We start from the raw sequence: 18753 nt of genomic DNA, 5'->3' as shown, positions 1-18753 counted from the left end.
CTCCCATCTGAGTTTTAGAGTCGGTTAATTAACTAATTTGATGAACTCAAGCAAGTTGTTTCAGATTCCAGGCTCTCAATTTCTATATCACAAAATAATTGGAATATATAAATTCTGAGGGCCATACCCAGCTCCAAAATTTGTACAAATATGTGAAAGAGACTTAAATTTTTTTTCAGAATTGCTAATTTTCAATCTTTGTTAGCTTAATTCATTCTTCTCCTAAAAGAAAAGGGTCATATAACTTAATCAAATTGCAAAATTCTGTACACACCAAAAAAATGGATAATGGGAGAACAGTAAAGTAGTATTTGGGAGGACGTGTTCAAATGTTAAACTTTAACCTGTAGGGGAGGAAATTTCTGCAATAAAACATTAATCTTACTTTCAGTAAACATGGAAAATATTGAAATTGCATTTATCTTAAAGTAGCAAAAGATATATGTTACTTATCTTACTGTCACAAAAAAAATGAGATATACTTTGAAACATTATGTGAGAATAATCTAAAATTATTTTTTAAAAGATGGCCATTGTTGCTGTAGATACTAAACAAAGCAGAACTCAGGAGCCCTGGGTCTGTGCAGTGCAGCCCATCCGGCAGGAGAGAAGCTCCCCCTCCGTTTATCACATGGCCCCCTGGCAGCACTGGAAAGGTCTGGCTCTAAGCTTGTTGACTAAAAAACCTGACATGGCATTAATTTATTACCAATCTGGGGGCTTTTCTTTCCCTTACTCATTTTTTTTAGGGGGTGGGGGCTTGTCTATAACTGAACATTTAATTTGTTTTAGTCACTGTGATTATGCTTTGGTCACATTTGGCAATGGGAGCGATCTGGAAAGCTTAGAGGGAATACATTATGGTGCCATAAATTTGAGATGGAAGTATGTTTTTGTATTTCTGCCAGGAGTATCAGACAGCAAGCAAGTTACTGTTCGAAAATCTGCTTTCTCTGTCTGCTCTGCTAATACAAGGGTGGGTGGTCCTGAGGTCATCTCATTCCATCCTCTAAAAGACAATCCCTATTCCTGTTGTGTCCCACGTCTCTCATGATGGCCAAGTCTGCGGGGGCAGGTGGGGGGTGGGGTTCCTTTCTCTCCCTGACTGGATTTAATAAATAAACGTGCATGGTGTTTGTTTTAATTTTCTCTTGCACCAACAGAAATTCCTCATAGATCTAGCTTTTCTTATTTCTCAACTCCTCTGCAAAAGTTGCACATTCCACACCTGAGGTGGGATGACGACATTCTCCCAGCCCTAGACCGTGAAGAATGTGTTCCTGATCTGCATGTGCATCCTGGCTGCCTGCAAGATAAAGAGGGATTCAGGCATAAAGACTGGGAATTCCCATGAAGAGATGGAAACAAATAATGTGGTTCAAAGGAGAAATGGTTACAAGGAGAGAGGCATTCCTGATGTTGTGCAAAGGATTGTGAGCATTCTCTACACTGCAGAAGTTGCCTGAGAGCAGTTACATTTGCCAATTCAATGTCTCCATGAGTTATCTGACTCACAAGTGTTTATTGTGAAAAGATATGTTGCCTGGCAACAGCTTTAACATGGTGCAACTGATTTTTCTGCACTTCTAAAAAGATGTTTTATTCATTAGTTGCCCTCCTTTGCTTATGTGTGTGGGTACACCCTCCCTTTCGGTATCAAATGCTCCTGTCTGGTTGAGAACATCTCCTTTTGCTTCTGGATTAAATGCGCCATTGTTCACCATTAATACATATACACATTCATACAACGAAGAGGAAATAGAGTGGCTGATTCCTGTCATGGGAAGAGCAAGCAGTCATCATTGGAAATTACTTTATATCAAAGATGTCCTTGGCATTTAAAATTGTTGTCTAAAATTTACGCTATTTACAGACTAAGAGAGAGAAAGAAAGACATTGATGGTATGAATAGTCAACTACTGGATTGTATTCTGAATTTTTATCCATAGCAATGAGCTTTGGTAATATATATACAGTGGTATAAAAATATCAAACTTTTTCTACATATATATATCTCTCTATCTCAAAAGAGATATTTTATATTTTTTATTTTTTCTGTTTGTTTTTGTGTGTGTGTGTGTATGGCTGGACCATGAGATTTGCAGAATCTCAGTCCCCTGACCAGGGACTGAGCCCAGGCCATGGCCAGTGAAAGTTTAGAATTCTAACCACTAGACTACGTGGGAACTCCCCCACGGATGAGGTATTTTAGACTTCAGGTTGTCACAAGCTTTATTTATCCCAAATTTTGCTGGGTAAAACACTGGTAGTATTAGAACCTATCTCTCTGTATCTCCTCCCTGCTCCAACTGTCGAAAGCAAGCCAGTCATTACACCCACAGGTCTGAAAGTCTGAAAGAGGGGCTGAACCTTCAGACAATGATGTAGGCTTTTGAGATTTGGTCAAAGAAGTTCCATCCTGAGATTATTTCATCTGAGAATATTTTAAAGCCAACTAGAGCCCTAGAAGTATTATATAACTCTGCCAAAGTCACACAACTAGTAACTCAGGTCAAATGAAGCTCAGCCTCATGGGGTACTTCCAACATCATGAGGTCTTCCCTCTCATGATTTATAGCAAGATACAAATACCATTTCTGAAGAAACTCTATTACAGAAGAAGCAAATCTGACCATGACAATTATCTAACATTGCAGCTACTTATACAGATGCTAGGGTTTCTACGCTAACAGTACTCATTATCAGGCTTCCCAGGAGGGTCAATGGTAAAGAATCCACCCGCCAATGCAGGAGACACAAGAGATACAAGTTCTATCCCTGGGTTGGGAAGACACCCTGGAGGAGGAAATGACAATCCACTCCAGTATTCTTGCCTGGGAAATCCCAAGGTCAGAGGAGCCTGGCAGGCTACAGTTCATGGGGTCACAAAGAGTCAGACATGACTGTGACGGAGCACACAGAAACAGTATTCATTATAAAAACATTAAAAGGAAAACATATATTTCATACTTATAACATGCCAAGATCACTTCATATATTCATTTAAGCCTCACAATACTAAAAGGGAAGCATTATTATCTTTGTTTTAGAGAATATGCCTTTAAAGTTCAAGAGATTGAACTTGAAATAATCAAATTCAGTTCAGTTCAGCCGCTCAAGAATGTCCAGCTCTTTGCGACCCCTTGGACTGCAGCATGCCAGGCCTTCCTGTCCATCACCAACACCCAGGGTTTACTCAAACTCAAGTCCACTGAGTCGGTGATGGCATCCAACCATCTCATCCTATCATCCCCTTCTCCTCCTACCTTCAGTCTTTGCCAGCATCAGGGTCTTTTTCAGTAAGTTCTTCACATCAAGTGGCCAAAGTATTGGAGTTTCAGCTTCAACATCAGACCTTCCAATGAATTTGCAGGACTGATTTCCTTTAGGATGGACTTGTTGGATCTTCTTGCAGTCTAAGGAACTCTCAAGAGTCTGCTCCAACACCACAGTTCAAAAGCATCAGTTCTTTGGCGCTTAGCTTTCTTTATAGTCCAACTCTCACATCCACACATAACTACTTGAAAAACCATAACTTTGACTAGATGGACCTTTGTAGGTAAAGTAATGTCTCTGCTTTTTATTATGCTATCTAGGTTGGTCATAACTTTTCTTCCAAGGAACAAGCGTATTTTCATTTCATGGCTCCAATCACCATCTGCAGTGATTTTAGAGCACCCAGAAATAAAGTCAGCCAGGGTTTCCACTGTTTCCTCATCTATTTGCCATGAAGTGATGGGACTGGATGCCATGATCTTAGTTTTCTGAATGTTGAGCTTTAAGCCAACTTTTTCACTCTCCTCTTTCACTTTCATCAAGAGGCTCTTTAGTTCTTCTTCACTTTGTGCCATAAGGGTGGTGTCATCTGCATATCTGAGGTTATTGATAATTCTCCTGGAAATCTTGATTCCAGCTTGTGCTTCATCCAGTTCAGCATTTATCATGATGTACTCTGTATATAAATTAAATAAACAGGGTGACAATATACAGCCTTGACGTACTCCTTTCTGAATTTGAAACCAGTCTGTTGTTCCATGTAGAGTTCTAACTGTTGCTTCTTGACCTGCATACAGATTTCTTAGGAGGCAGGTCAGGTGGTCTGGTTATCCCATGTCTTGAATTTTCCAGAATTGTTGCAATCCACCCAGTCAAAGGCTTTGGCAAAGTCAATAAAGCAGAAGCAGATGTTTTTCTGGAACTCTTTTGCTTTTTCGATGATCCAGCAGATGTTGGCAATCTAATCTCTGGTTCCTCTGCCTTTTCTAAAACCAACTTGAACATCTGGAAGTTCACAGTTCACGTATTGCTGAAGCCTAGCTTGGAGAACTTTGAGCATTACTTTGCTAGTGTGTGAGATGAGTGCAATTGTGTGGTAGTTTGAGCATTCTTTGGCATTGCCTTTTTTTGGAACTGGAATGAAAACTGACCTTTTCCAGTCCTGTGGCCACTGATGAGTTTCCCAAATTTGCTGGCATATTGAGTGCAGCACTTTCACAGCATCATCTTTCAGGATTTGAAATAGCTCAATTGGAATTCCATCACCTCCACTAGCTTTGTGCATAGTGATGCTTCCTAAAGCCCACTTGACTTCGCATTCCAGGATGTCTGGCTCTAGGTGAATGATCACACCATCATGGTTATCTGGGTTGTGAATATCTTTTTTGTACAGTCCTTCTGTGTATTCTTGCCACCTCTTCTTAATATCTTCTGCTTCCGTTAGGTCCATACCGTTTCTGTCCTTTATTGTGCCCATCTCTGCATGAAATGCTCCCTTGGTATCTCTAATTTTCTTGAAGATATCTCTAATTTTCTATTCTATTATTTTCCTCTATTTCTTTGCACTGATCACTGAGGAAGACTTTCTTATCTCTCCTTACTATTCTCTGGAACTCTGCATTCAAATGGGTATATCTTTCCTTTTCTCCTTTGGCTTTCACTTCTCTTCTTTTCATAGGTGTTTGTAAGGCCTCCTCAGACAACCAGTTTGCCTTTTTGCATTTCTTTCTCTTGGGGATGGTCTTGATCACTGCCTCCTGTACAATGGCATGAGCCTCTGTCCATAGTTCTTCTGGCACTCTATCAGATCTAATCCCTTGAATCTATTTGTCACTTCCACTGTATAGTCATAAGGGATTTGACTTAGGCCATACCTGAATGGTCTAGTGGTTTTCCCTACTTTCTTCAATTTAAGTCTGAATTTAGCAATAACTAGTTCATGATCTGAGCCACAGTCAGCTCCCAGTCTTGTTTTTGCTGACTCTATAGAGCTTCTCCATCTTTGGCTGCAAGGAATGTAATCAATCTTATTTCGGTATTGACCATCTGGTGATGTCCATGTGTAGAGTGTTCTCTTGTGTTGCTGGAAGAGGGTGTTTGCTATGACCAGTGCATTCTCTTGGCAAAACTCTATTAGCCTTTGCCCTGCTTCATTCTGTACTCCAAGGCCAAATTTGCCCATTAGTCCAGGTATTTCTTGACTTCCTACTTTTGCATTCCAGTCCCCTCTAATGAAAAGGACATCTTTTTGGGTGTTAGTTCTAGAAGGCCATGTAGGTCTTCACAGAACCATTCAACTTCAGCTTCTTCAGCATTATTGGTCGGAGCATAGACTTGGATTACTGTGATATTGAATGGTTTGCCTTGGAAATGAACAGAGATCATTCTGTCGTTTTTGAGATTGCATCCAAGTACTGCATTTCAGACTCCTTTGTTGACTATGATATATACTCCATTTCTTCTAGGTAATTCTTGCCCACAGTAGTAGATATAATGGTCATCTTAGCTAAATTCACCCATTCCAGTCCATTTTAGTTTGCTGATTCCTAAAATGTCAATGTTCACTCTTGCCATCTCCTATTTGAGCACTTCAAATTTGCATTGATTCATGGACCTAACATTCCAGATTCCTGTGCAATATTGCTCTTTAGAGCATCGGACTTTACTTCCATCACCAGTCACATCCACAAATGGGTGTTGTTTTTGCTTTGCTCCGTCCGTCTCTCCATTCTTTCTGGAGTTTTTTGTCCACTGAACTCCAGTAGCATATTCAAAATAATCCATGCAGCTAGCAAATATAACAAAGTCAGCATTTGCTTTGGAGCATTTAACTGTGCCCTCTAAGAGCATGTAAATATAAATAATTTCATTTGTACCTGGGCACACATTATGGGCTGCCGTCTATGGGGTCGCACAGAGTCGGACACAACTGAAGCGACTTAGCAGCAGCAGCAGCACACATTATATAAAACAGTTTGGATTTGGATTTTAGAGCTGGAAAATTTGTTGAAAACAATATATTGGCTTAGTAACAACTTTAGTATATGATTTTTCAAGTATTCAGTGGGTTAAATGCTGGGGAATTCAACAAACATACACTGTTCTTCTGCTGCAGGCAGGATACTATGCCTAGCAGTGAGGCAGAGCCATGAAGAAGGAAAACTTGCCTTCTGTCTTCACCACGCTCACTTTCCTACAAGGTAAGTAGGCAATTATGATAACAGCCCAGAGAAGGCAATGGCACCCCCCTCCAGTACTCTTGCCTGGAAAATTCCATGGGCAGAGGAGCCTGGTAGGCTGCAGTCCATGGGGTAGCTAAGAGTCAGACATGACTGAGCGACTTCACTTTCACTTTTCACCTTCATGCATTGGAGAAGGAAACGGTAACCCACTCCAGTGTTCTTGCCTGGAGAATCTCAGGGACAGGGGAGCCTGGTGGCCTGCTGTCTATGGGATTGCACAGAGTCGGACACGACTGAAGCAACTTAGCAGCAGCATGATAACAGCCACATGCCTAGGAAACAAATCTTATGGTCAAGTTGAACTAAGATGACAGTTAGGTAAGTCTCAGACAGAGAAAGGAGCAGGGTGAGTTTCAGGAGCTGAAGGAGGTCATTGCAGCTGGAATGCTGTTAGCAAGCAGAAGGGCAGAAGGTGAGGCTCGTGAGAAACGGATGATCCCACATGCAGGGCTGGTGGGCCAAGGTAAGGAACCAGGTGATTCCTACCTTCACAGAGATAGCAGTTCAGCAAAAGCACTGAATTCTTGACAAACTCATATTTTATAGGTAGCATAGGATAAACTAGTTTACAGTAAGATCACTTTCTCAAAATATTCCATTACCAACATAGTCTTAGTACCTTTTGACACAGATCAGCAATCTCAAACACTGACAAACATTTCCAAAGAACTTGATTTCCAAGCCATTTTTTTTTGCCAAATATACATATGTTCATCACATACATGTGAAATAAATGCGGTCTCATTCCCAGTTCATATGGTCCCTTCCCTTCTAATTTACTCTTCTCTCAAACTATAAAGTATATTACCGGAAATACATAATTGATGGAAAAACCATAAAAGGTAAAATACAAATTAAATTATGCTCAACTAATCATTGCCTTAATGTTATTTCAAAAGTAGATTTATTCATTTATACTTGGTTAAAGTATAAATATATTAGGTTACCACATTTACAGAAAGATGCTCATGAAGAGAAGCAATCGTTTCAAATCCTCGCAGTATTAAACGAAAATAAGAAGAATTAAATGGCGTGTATGTAATTATATCTGCTTCTTACTATTCAGTTATGTTTCTAAGAATGGCTTATTTTTAAACAAAAGCTTAAATTAATAAACGGAAAAATCATGGATTATTGTTTAGTTTTTGTGCTTTCAAAGGATGAAGAAATAGTCTTTATAACCAAAAAGTTGATTACACACTGAACGGTGTTCAAAATTCTTGATGCATAATTTAGAAGTAATTGAATCCATATTTGCAGAAACCACTAAAATTACTTAAAAACTACTCTATAGTGTTTCCATTCATAGAAGGATATTCAAACTATTGAAATTTCAAAATTAGAGTCAATAGAATTTATAGCTTCTGACTTTACCATGTTAAATACTTCAATGTGATTACTACATTTATGAAAGCTAAAATTAACAATGCTGGCACATCTTCTATGTAACAAATAGTCTTCATTTGCTCTTCTAAAACAAATACCATGTTTCGATAAAACATTTCATCATGCTTTTATATTTTGGTAATTCAGATGCAGAGCAACTGGTTCATCAGCCTAATTTTTTCACCACTAGGAGTTGCAATAAAGTGTAAATGAAAAAAAAAACTAATTAAATTGTCTTCTCTAAGCCCTACCTTGTATGTATATCATGACATATATGTCAGAGCAAAGGCAATGAACCAGATAATTGCCCCAAATTAGGAGATTGTGCCTCTACTGACATTTAAGTTTTAACCTAATAATTTCACTATTTAACTGAACTTTGCTCTACTAATTATGGGCACTTGTAACATTAAATATTTTTTAAATGTCAGTATATTGCCTAGTTAGGGAAAATATTAATGTAGTATAATCAGCAGGCATTTGATAATACTGACAACACTATTCAGTTTAAACATGCAAAGCAAGACTTCCCTAGTGGTCCAGTGGTTAAGAGTTTGCAGGGGACACTGGTTCTCTGCTCCAGGAAGATTCCATGCGCTGTGGGGCAAGTAACCCCATGAGACACAATCACTGAGCCTGCAAGCCTAGAACTCATGCTCGGCAACAAGAGAAGCCACCATGATGACAAGCCTGAGGACCGCAACTAGAGAAAAACCTGCACAGCAATGAAGACCCAGCACAGCTAAAAAGTGAAAAATAAAAAATAAACCCACAAAGCACCAGGGAGGAAACAACAATGTTAACACAAGTCCAACTTACTAATTTGCTGATCATTTATAGATATTGATCAATTTATGCTAGTCATAATGCATATACATGTATATGTTCTCAATATATTTTGTAATAGAATAGAGATATAGGTTTTTTAAACTTTTTTATTTATTTATTTTATTTGGTTATTTATTTTATTTTGAGGGGCTACTCTGTAGTTGTGGTGCATGGGCTTCTCACTGTGATGACTTCTCTTATTGTCGAGCAGGGCTCCAGGACATGTGAGCTCAGGAGTTGCAGCTCCCAAGCTCTAGAGCACAAGGTAGACTTGTGGTGCCTGGGCCTAATTTTTCCGCAGCATGTGAGATCTTCCCAGATCAGATCGAACCCTTGTCTCCTACACTGGCAGGTGGATTTTTAAGCACTGAGTGCCCAGGGAAGCCCTCGATATATTTTTGAAAAGTCTACCCAGAGCAATACTTATTTACTATTTCTACCTCAGTCTTGACAAGTGGAACTAAGTCTGAGATGGTGTAGGTAAAATAATGGCTTGTTTAGTGCTCAGGCAGCAGGCACTTTTCAAAGAATTTTTCATGTACTATCTGATTTATCATATCCTCACAATAACTCTAGTAATATAGGTATTAATATTGCTATTATATGGAGAAAAAGGAACCCTCCTACAGTGATGGTGGGAATAAAAAGACTGGTGCAGTCACTATGAAGAACAGTGTAGAGGTTCCTTAAAAAACTAAAAATAGAGTTACCATACAATCCTGTGATCCAACTCCTGGGCATAGATGCAGAAAAAACTATAATTCAAAAAGATGCATGCATTCCAATGTTCACACAGCAGCACTACTTACAAGAGCCAAGACATGGAAACAACTTATATGTCCATTGACAGATGAATGGGTAAAGATATGGTACATATATACAGTGGAATATTAGCCATAAAAAAGAATGAAATAATGTCATTTGTAGCAACATGGGTGGATCTAGAGATTATCATCCTAAGTGAAGTAAGCAAGACAGAAAAAGACAAATATCATAGGATATCACTTATATGTGGAATCTAGAAAAACTACAAACAAGCTCATTTACAAAACAGAAATAGGCTCAGACATAGAAAACAAACTTATAGTGACCAGCGGGGATATTGGTGGGTGGGGAAGAGATAAATTAGGGGTTTGGGATTATATATACACACTGCTACTGCTGCAAAGTCACTTCAGTCATGTCCAACTCTGTGCGACCCCATAGACGGCAGCCCACCAGGCTCCCCCGTCCCCAGGATTCTCCAGGCAAGAACACTGGAGTGGGTTGCCATTTCCTTCTCCAATGCATGAAAGTGAAAAGTGAAAGTGAAGTCACTCAGTCTTGTCCGACGCTCAGTGACCCTATGGACTCCAGCCTTCCAGGCTCCTCCGTCCATGGGATTTTCCAGGCAAGAGTACTGGAGTAGGGTGCCATTGACACACTATTATATATAAAATAAGTAAACAGCAAATATCTACTGTATAGCACAGGGAAATATACTCAGTATCTTGTGATAACCTATAATGGAAAAGAATCTGAAAAAAATATGTGTGTGTATATGTGTGTGTGTGTGTGTGTGTGTATGAGTGTATGGAACTGAATCGCTTTGCCATATACTTGAAACAACACATCATAAATTAACTATGCATGCATTAACTATGCATGCTAAGTCACTTCAGTCGTGTCCTACTCTTTGCGACCCCATGGACCATAGCACACCAGGCTCCTCTGTCCATGGAATTCTCCAGGCAAGAACACTGGAGTCGGTTGCCATGCCCTCCTCCAGGGGATCCTCCCAACCCAGGGATAGAAACTGCATCTCTTAGGTCTCCGGCATTGGCAGGTGGCTTCTTTACCACTAGTGCCAATTGGGAAGCCCAAAATTAACTATACTTCAGCTTAAAAATTGCTATTCTAATGTTCATTTTACAGATGAAGAAACTGAGGCTGAGAGAGGTTACCATTTCTAAGTAGAACTCTTCAAAACACTGTTCTACTGACTCTTTGCATGTAAGACAGAGATTTTCTAAAGGCCTGCTCTGAAATATATTTAAATTGATTTCTTAAAGAGATTTTTGCCAGCTAATATACAGGGGTATCAAACTTCACCTGCCTCCCATGGAGATAGTCCTCTTTTCAGTACAGTCCCATCAGGCAATGGAACAATTTGAACACTAGTCATTCAGCACACTGCCTTTGCTGTTTGTTCTTTTGTTGGATATGCTACTAAACCAGAAAAACATGCACAGAATTTCAGTAGAGAATGTGGTCCTGGAAATCCTTCTCTGCTGGTATACCTACTCTAGTTCTGATGCAACCCATGACTCAAAATTCAAATCTCCTACAAACTAGGTGAAGAAAAACAACAAATATCCTTAGCAGCCCTCTCCATGACCATGAAGCGGTCTGCCCCCAGTGCCTATCTCAAGGGGGGACTCATCCCTTGAGTCCCTGCTAAAGGCGGCTGTGGGGACTCCCTAGACCCCTTACTAAGGATCACGAAGTGACCACCTGCATACCAAGTCCCCCTGGTAGATATGTGAGGTGTTTTTATTTTTTCAAATATTTAAGAACACTTGGACATCAGAGGATTTCACAATAAATCTGGATTTATGGTCTTCTATGGGGCTTCCCAGGTGGTGCTAGTGGTAAAGAAGCCGTTTGCCAATGCAGGAGACATAAGAGATGTGGGTTTGATCCCTGGGTCTGGAAGATCCCCTGGAGGAGGGCATGGCAACCCATTCCAGTATTCTTGCCTGGGAAATCTCATGGACAGAGGAGAATGGTGGGCTACAGTCCACAGGGTCACAAAGAGTTAGACATGACTGAAGTGACTTAGCACACCTGAAACATATAAAGGTCAAGTCTGGGCAGAGTCTAGTAGACTGGGCACTGGATCACTACTGGCCCAAGTCTAGTAGACTGGGCACTGGATCACTAGTAAACCATATCATCATCACTTTTTTTTTTTAATTTTTTTGGCCTTGTGGTATGTGAGACCTTAGCTCTCAGACCAGGGATCAAATCCTCACCACCCTGCTTTGGAAGCTCAGAGTCTTAACCACTGGACCGCCAGGGAAGTCCTTGTCATCACTTTCTATTATCTGACATCAGGCCCATTTCATACATTACCTATGATTCCTCAGTCTAGACACTTGAATTTCTGTTCCTTGCTCTAATCCAGGATTTCTTCCAGTTATGAAATTCTGTTTCACAAAGAGAGGACAGAGACATCACTGAATTGTGTCCAATGATTTGTTCAAGATCACTAGGCTAGGACTAGCTAAGAGCATGGCCAAACTAGAATCCAGCTGTTTTGAAGTCCAGGCTGTTGCTTTTTCCAGCTCACCTGACTGCCTCTTATTTACACATGAAGTGATGTGATTCCAGTATGGAGAAACCAGGAATATTTTTCTTACAGCTATGAGGAAAGCTAACTCAGCCTCCAGAAGAGATAGAGAAACCTGGGTATTAGATTAGGGTTTGAATAAATGGCTTTCATAAATCCTATTTATACAAAAGATTTCAAAAGCTGAGAATGGATAGAAAAGAATATAGGGTTACAGGGAAGAGAAGGCCCTGCTATAGTTTGGGCTGCTTCCGTGACACTGTCAGATCCCTGAGAATTTCCTGTGTGGTCTGGAGTCACCTGCATGTAGATGTGGCTTCAAAGCTCCCTCCACCCCAGGGTGGGACCTGGCTTCCCATGGGCCTTTAAGACGTTCTCATAAGCACATTTTGACTTATGGCAAAAACTATAATAGGCCTACAAGTCATCCCAAAGATTAGAGTAAAAACTTGTCCAAATGTTTTATAATGAATTGCTGAGAAAATTAATCCCTCTGAGGGAATCATACACAACAATTTACAAATGACTAGGATATGTAAAATAATTTGATAATTCTTTTCCCAGAAATCCTATCATTCAAACAGGATTTCACACTAATTAGTCATTATTTTCATTCAGAAGCACCAGTCAGAAAGCACTAGGGAAGAAACCAAATTTAAACAGTTCCTGAAACAAAACTCTTTTTGTCTAAAAACTAGGAGATTTATTCCCGTAATAAAAATTCCTACCCTTAATCATGCACATATTATTACACCCATATTAATTCAAATTAAACTGCTGTGTACATGCATTTCTATAGCTTTTAACAAATAGAACTCTAGATTTTCATTTCTGCAGAGACCAGGTAAGTGAAAATAAAAAACTTTATGGTTATGTATTCAATTAGTGTTTTTCTAAATGCAGAACAAGAACCTAGATTTTTATTCCCTAAATGATTAATTATTAAATCGGTTTTGACATCTGCAATACAAAGCTCTCAAATATTCCGGGGCCCGGTAGAGAGCACGGCGCCAGCAAGCTGTACACTGTCACTTTGACTGCTCTGGTTGGGGTGGGAGTAAAATGATGTTTACCCTCACATCTTATAAATCATCTGGGTCTGCTCAGAAGAAAGGCACTGGATCATTATTATCACCATTATTACTGCTAATTTGCAACCTGAATTTTCTAAAAACTAGTTGCTTTCTCTATTATAAGTCGTTTGTTACAAGCGTGTTCTGTCTTTCAAATCTTTAAAATGTTCTCAACTAAAACAAAATGAGAAAGTTGGTTTGTTTTTTTTTTCCCAAATGATATCTCACTGAAGAAAAATGTGGAGGAAAATGAGTCTTCCAGTCGACAGTTGGTCATGTACCTCAAACATCTGTTTCTCATAAGCTAAAGTTGCATATTTCACCTATCCTGATGTCATTAGGTTATTATGTGGGAAAAACATAGACTTTCAAATAAAACAAAATTGAAGCAATAAGCCTAGCTGTTACAGCTATGGCCTCTGGAGTTACACAGACGAAGGTTCAAACCCAAGGGCCCCTCCCAACACCACCACCACATTATCAATTTCTGTAAACCTCAGATTTCTTGTCTATAAAAATAAGAAAATGATACCTACATACAGAATTAGGTACCTAAATAGAGATAATGTTCTAAAGTGTTCAGCATGTTACCGAGATGACCACGCAGCTGTATGAGGTTCTATTGTTTCACCCAACAGTCACAATACACAGAGGGCAGGCCTGACTGTTACTTACCAAGTTCTCAACCTGTACAGCTTGGAAAGGGAGTGGACAGAGGTGGATCAGGAGGAGTCACACCCTTGTGTGTTGGTATGTGCTACCCTCCTAACCATTGACTTACTAATAAAACAGTTGAAAAGGATTAGAGGCAGGAAACATGCAGAACTGAACACTCCCTCACCCATAAATAGGGTCAAAGTAAAAGGATAGGAGGAAAGCAATGGAGAGGTCATGGAAAGGGGAAAGCGGGAAAAGCAGGAAGGGAAAGAAGCATGAAGCATCCCTGATGACAGAGTTGACAGAGCTGCTCTATCTGGCAACTCTCCCCAACTGAGGGAAGGCGTATCTCAAGGAGGTCATGTGTTGGTCCTGAGGTAGAAGAATTACTGTCAGCAACACAGTGGAGAGAAGGTGAAGGAAGGCTGAAATAACACTGTGTGTGCACACACACATATACCACCTGATTCTATAAAAGTGTATGGATATCTATCCATATGGATTTAAAGAATATATAGATATTGATATCTATAGTCATATAATTCAGATTGATAGTCTCTATATCAATAGATGATAGATAGATAAGTATGAATATATATCTGGATATCTATCTATCTAGGGCTTCCCTGGTGGCTCAGACTGTAAAGAATCTGCCTGCAATGCAGGAAACCTGATCCCTGGATCAAGAAGATCCCCTAGAGAATGGAATGGCAACCCACACCAGTATTCTTGCCTGGGAAATCCCATAGACAGAGGAGCCTCGTGGGCTACAGTCCATGGGGCTGCAAAGAGTTGGATACGACTGAGTGACTAACATTTTCACTTTCATCTATATATCTATGTAAACAGAGATGTAGATATATTTCTGGATCATATAAAGAGATCTAGATATCTAATGATCTAGATTTTAAAGAATAGATGTGGATATACAGATAGATATATATATATATATATATATATATATATATATATTATTGCTATTGCTAAGTCACTTCAGTCGTGTCCGACTCTGTGTGATTCCATAGACGGCAGCCCACCAGGCTTCCCCATCCCTGGAATTCTCCAGGCAAGAACACTGGAGTAGGTTGCCATTTCCTTCTCCAATGCATGAAAGTGAAAAGTGAACGTGAAGTCGCTCAGTCATATCCGACCCTCAGCAATCCCATGGACCACAGCCTACCAGGCTCCTCCATCCATGGGATTTTCCAGGCAAGAGTACTAGAGTGGGGTGCCATTGCCTTCTCCGATATAGATATTAAGATCCACATACTTCATATATAGCCATCTAGATATTCTTTAAAATCTATCTTTATAAACACAAAGAGCTAGAGGGAGATTGTCCTTTAAAAATGGCATGTGCCTGCTTTTTAAATTTCTGTACACACAGTAGCCAGTACTATTACCTACACATCTAAAGACTGAAATGCTACCTTGACAGTAATGAAAAGCCCACCATGCTGATTATTAATAGGCCAATTCCAATTTCACAAGAATATCCTCCCAGAAGCAAAGAATTCTTACAGATAAGGCAATCTTATTCCAGGTATTAATAAAATTTTCATTTTTATTATGCTATACATTTTTTTTCAAGAGTTGGTCTATTTTTAACGATGAGTTTTTTACTCACAACTAAAAATACATTTAAGCATATATACACACACATATACATATGTTCAGTTCAGTTCGGTTGCTCAGTCGTGTCCAGTTCTTTGCGACCCATGGACTGTAGCACGCCAAGCTTCCCTGTCCATCACCAACTCCTGGAGTTTACTCAAACTCAAGTCCATTGAGTCGGTGATGCCATCCAACCATCTCATCCTCAGTCATCCCCTTCTCCTTCCACCTTCAGTCTTTTCCAGCATCTGGGTCTTTTCCAATGAGTTAGTTCTTCTCATCAGGTGGCCAAAGTATTGGAGTTTCAGCTTCAACATCAGTCCTTCCAATGAATATTCAGGACTTATTTCCTTTAGGATTGACTGAATCTCCTTGCAGTCCAAGGGACTCTCAAGAGTCTTCTCCAACACCACAGTTCAAAAGAATCAATTCTTTAGCACTCAGCTTTCTTTATAGTCCAACTCTCACATCCAAACATGAGTACTGGAAAAGCCATAGCCTTGACTAGATGGACCCTTGTTGGCAAAGTAATGTCTCTGCTTTTAAATATGCTGACTATGTTGGTCATAACTTATCTTCCAAGGAGCAAGCATCTTTTAATTTCATCGCTTCAGTCACCAACTGCAGTGATTTTGGAGCCCCAAAAAATAAAGTCTGTCACTGTTTCTACTGTTTCCCCATCTATTTGCCATGAAGTGATGGGACCAAATGCTATGATCTTAGTTTTCTGAATGTTGAGTTTTAAGTATGTAACCAAATATAACATATATACAATTAGTGTCAAACATTCTCTAAAAAAGCTTTTGATTTCAGAGTTTAGTTATGGAATTTTTTAACTTGAAGTTTTTTTCCCCTATATTATGATAAATTTCATTTAAATTATGTTTATTGAATGACAATATATTCAGAGATTGTAATATCTACAACAGGAATGTGACCCAGTCTATTTAACCTAAATAGACTACTCTAAAACTGGCTTTATTTTTCATACCACTTTATCCCTATTACTTCTTATCATCAATTTTTATTTCTTTACTATGTTATTAATATGAATATTAATTAAAACATTTCTGGATGCTTTCTAAATACCAATGTGCTAAGTTCTTTACACGTTTTCAGTTCAGTCAGTTCAGTCACTCAGTCACGTCTGACTCTTTGTGACCCCATGGACTGCAGCACGCCAGGCCTCCCTGTCCATCACCAACTGCCTGAGTTTAGTCCACTGAGTCAGTGATGGACATGTTTTATCTTATGGACATGCTTAAACATGATGGACATGTTTATCTTACATGTTTTGTCTTATTTTAATTATTACACAACCCAGTGAAGTGAGATCTATCACTATACCCATTGTACAAGAGAAAACTGGGAGAAAGTAAGTACCTTGCCTGCTTACACAGTGAGTGAAAACAGACCCTGGTTTGGACAAAGCTGAACAATATCAGAGCCTAGGAGGCACCATTCTTGCTACAGGCCATTCACAATATCTCAGATAAACAAGTCTCCTGTATTTGTCCTTATTTCATAAATGTTTCTTGTCTACATTAAATGATAAAGTAACTTAAAAGAAAATTTTAAAACTGGCACCCCAAAGTATTACAATTATCTATGTTATATATATGTACATAAAACATTTATATCCCTTCCCACCATTTTGTTCTAGTTTCTGGTAAAAGCAACAAAATGGCTGCTTGATTCACATACCATCTTATAACCACTGATGATTCCCTGAAACACTAAATCAGTGCCTGTCTTGCTTTTCACAGTACCTAAAAGTTAAATTAAACAGAGAAATATTTGCCTTTATAAATGATGATTAGCAAAAACTCCCTAAATTTATATTTCAAAGCACCTACAGAAAAAAGCGAGGAAGGAATCAGCTACATGAGTCAGCACTGCATAGGAAAGGAAAAACCTTATTCCACTTGCAGTGACCAGCAGGTAATACAGAGTGACTTCATCAGTTGTCAATTTTAAGCATTTTCTGTGAAGACACTGCTTGAAAGCTTGCATACACAATGAAGTATATCAATCAGCTTTCACATCTGAGACATCTTTCCTGAAATAGTTTTTCTGAAATATTCCTAAAAATATTAACAGTTTCTAAAGTGATATATTCATCACTCATGAATGTTATATTACATCCATACAATTTAGTTTTTGAAACAGACTCTAAAGGTGACAGCATGCTCAATTTTATATATTATGTAATTTAATTACAGTCGATTATTTCTTCCTTAGAGATTTTAAAATATACAAATTTTGCTATATTTAAGAGGATGAAAGTGAAAGTGGCTCAGTCATGTCCGACTCCTTGTGAGCCCATAGACTATAGAGTCCATGAAATTCTCCAGGCCAGAATACTGGAGTGGGTAGCCTTTCCCTTCTCCAGGAGATCTTCCCATCCCAGGGATGGAACCCAGGTCTCTCACACTGCAGGCAGATTCTTTACCAGCTGAGCCACAAGGGAAGCCCAAGAATACTGGAATGGGTAGCCTATCCCTTCTCCAGTGGATCTTCCTGACCCAGGAATCAAAGCAGGGTCTCCTGCATCGCAGGCAGATTCTTTACCAACTGAGCTATCAGGGAAGCCCCTATTTAAGAGGCTAAATAATTTGTAATGAATTTGTAGGAGATAACTGATTTCATTAATAAAAATGTTTAAAATCTCTTTTAAAAGATTAGTCAATTTAACCTTTAAACAACATAACCTGTATGTTTCCTTACATATAGCAAAGTAGCTTCACTTTTTCCAAGAAAATAATTGCTTTCTGTTTCTTTCTCATGTGTATCTGCATGATAATATATGAAGAAGAGATATATATATAGATTAATACCTGATGGATTTTATTATGACCAATATATTGTTTTATATTATTTATCTGTAAAATTTTTACAGATAACAGGAAACAAGAAAAATTATAAAGCCTGAGGAACACTATCTGATTAACATTATTTTTTACAACATAAACCTTTTGGATGTATGATTGTTTTACATACTCAGGCAAAATAAAAGTATCTGGGGAAGGAACAAAGCATTTCAGTATTAGTCAAATGCCTCAGAATATATTATACACATGTATTTGTGGTTTTATAATAATTAATTTCAAAGTCTATTATCTGTAATCCTATAAAACATCACGTGTCTTAATGTCTCTTTATCCTAGGGTCCTACCACCTAACCTTCTACTTGATGAAACTACTCACAGCTAGGCCCTCCTCACTTGCCACCACTCACAGAAGTGAGCAAAACCCTCTCTGTAACCCCAAAGTACTTTCCTCCACCTCTCTGATACAATCTCCTTATTTTGCTTGAGCTCGACCTACACCCAGGTCAATTTCTCCT

The 18753-nt window shown here is 39.0% G+C and overlaps 1 long non-coding RNA gene across 1 annotated transcript; it reads right to left on the bottom strand.

Moving 5' to 3' along the window:
* Window positions 1-6291: 6291 nt before the first annotated feature.
* On the bottom strand, window positions 6292-12360 carry LOC129644984 (uncharacterized). Its single transcript, XR_008711102.1, has 3 exons — window positions 12064-12360; window positions 11847-11920; window positions 6292-6469 (listed from the first exon to the last, which is right to left on the bottom strand). It is a non-coding gene; the product is annotated as an uncharacterized LOC129644984 (long non-coding RNA).
* Between the last annotated feature and the right edge of the window lie 6393 nt (window positions 12361-18753).

Source organism: Bubalus kerabau, chromosome 2 (genome assembly GCF_029407905.1).
Source record: "Bubalus kerabau isolate K-KA32 ecotype Philippines breed swamp buffalo chromosome 2, PCC_UOA_SB_1v2, whole genome shotgun sequence".
In the NCBI taxonomy this organism is placed as follows: domain Eukaryota; kingdom Metazoa; phylum Chordata; class Mammalia; order Artiodactyla; family Bovidae; genus Bubalus; species Bubalus kerabau.
This window is presented reverse-complemented; position numbering and strand designations above follow the sequence as displayed.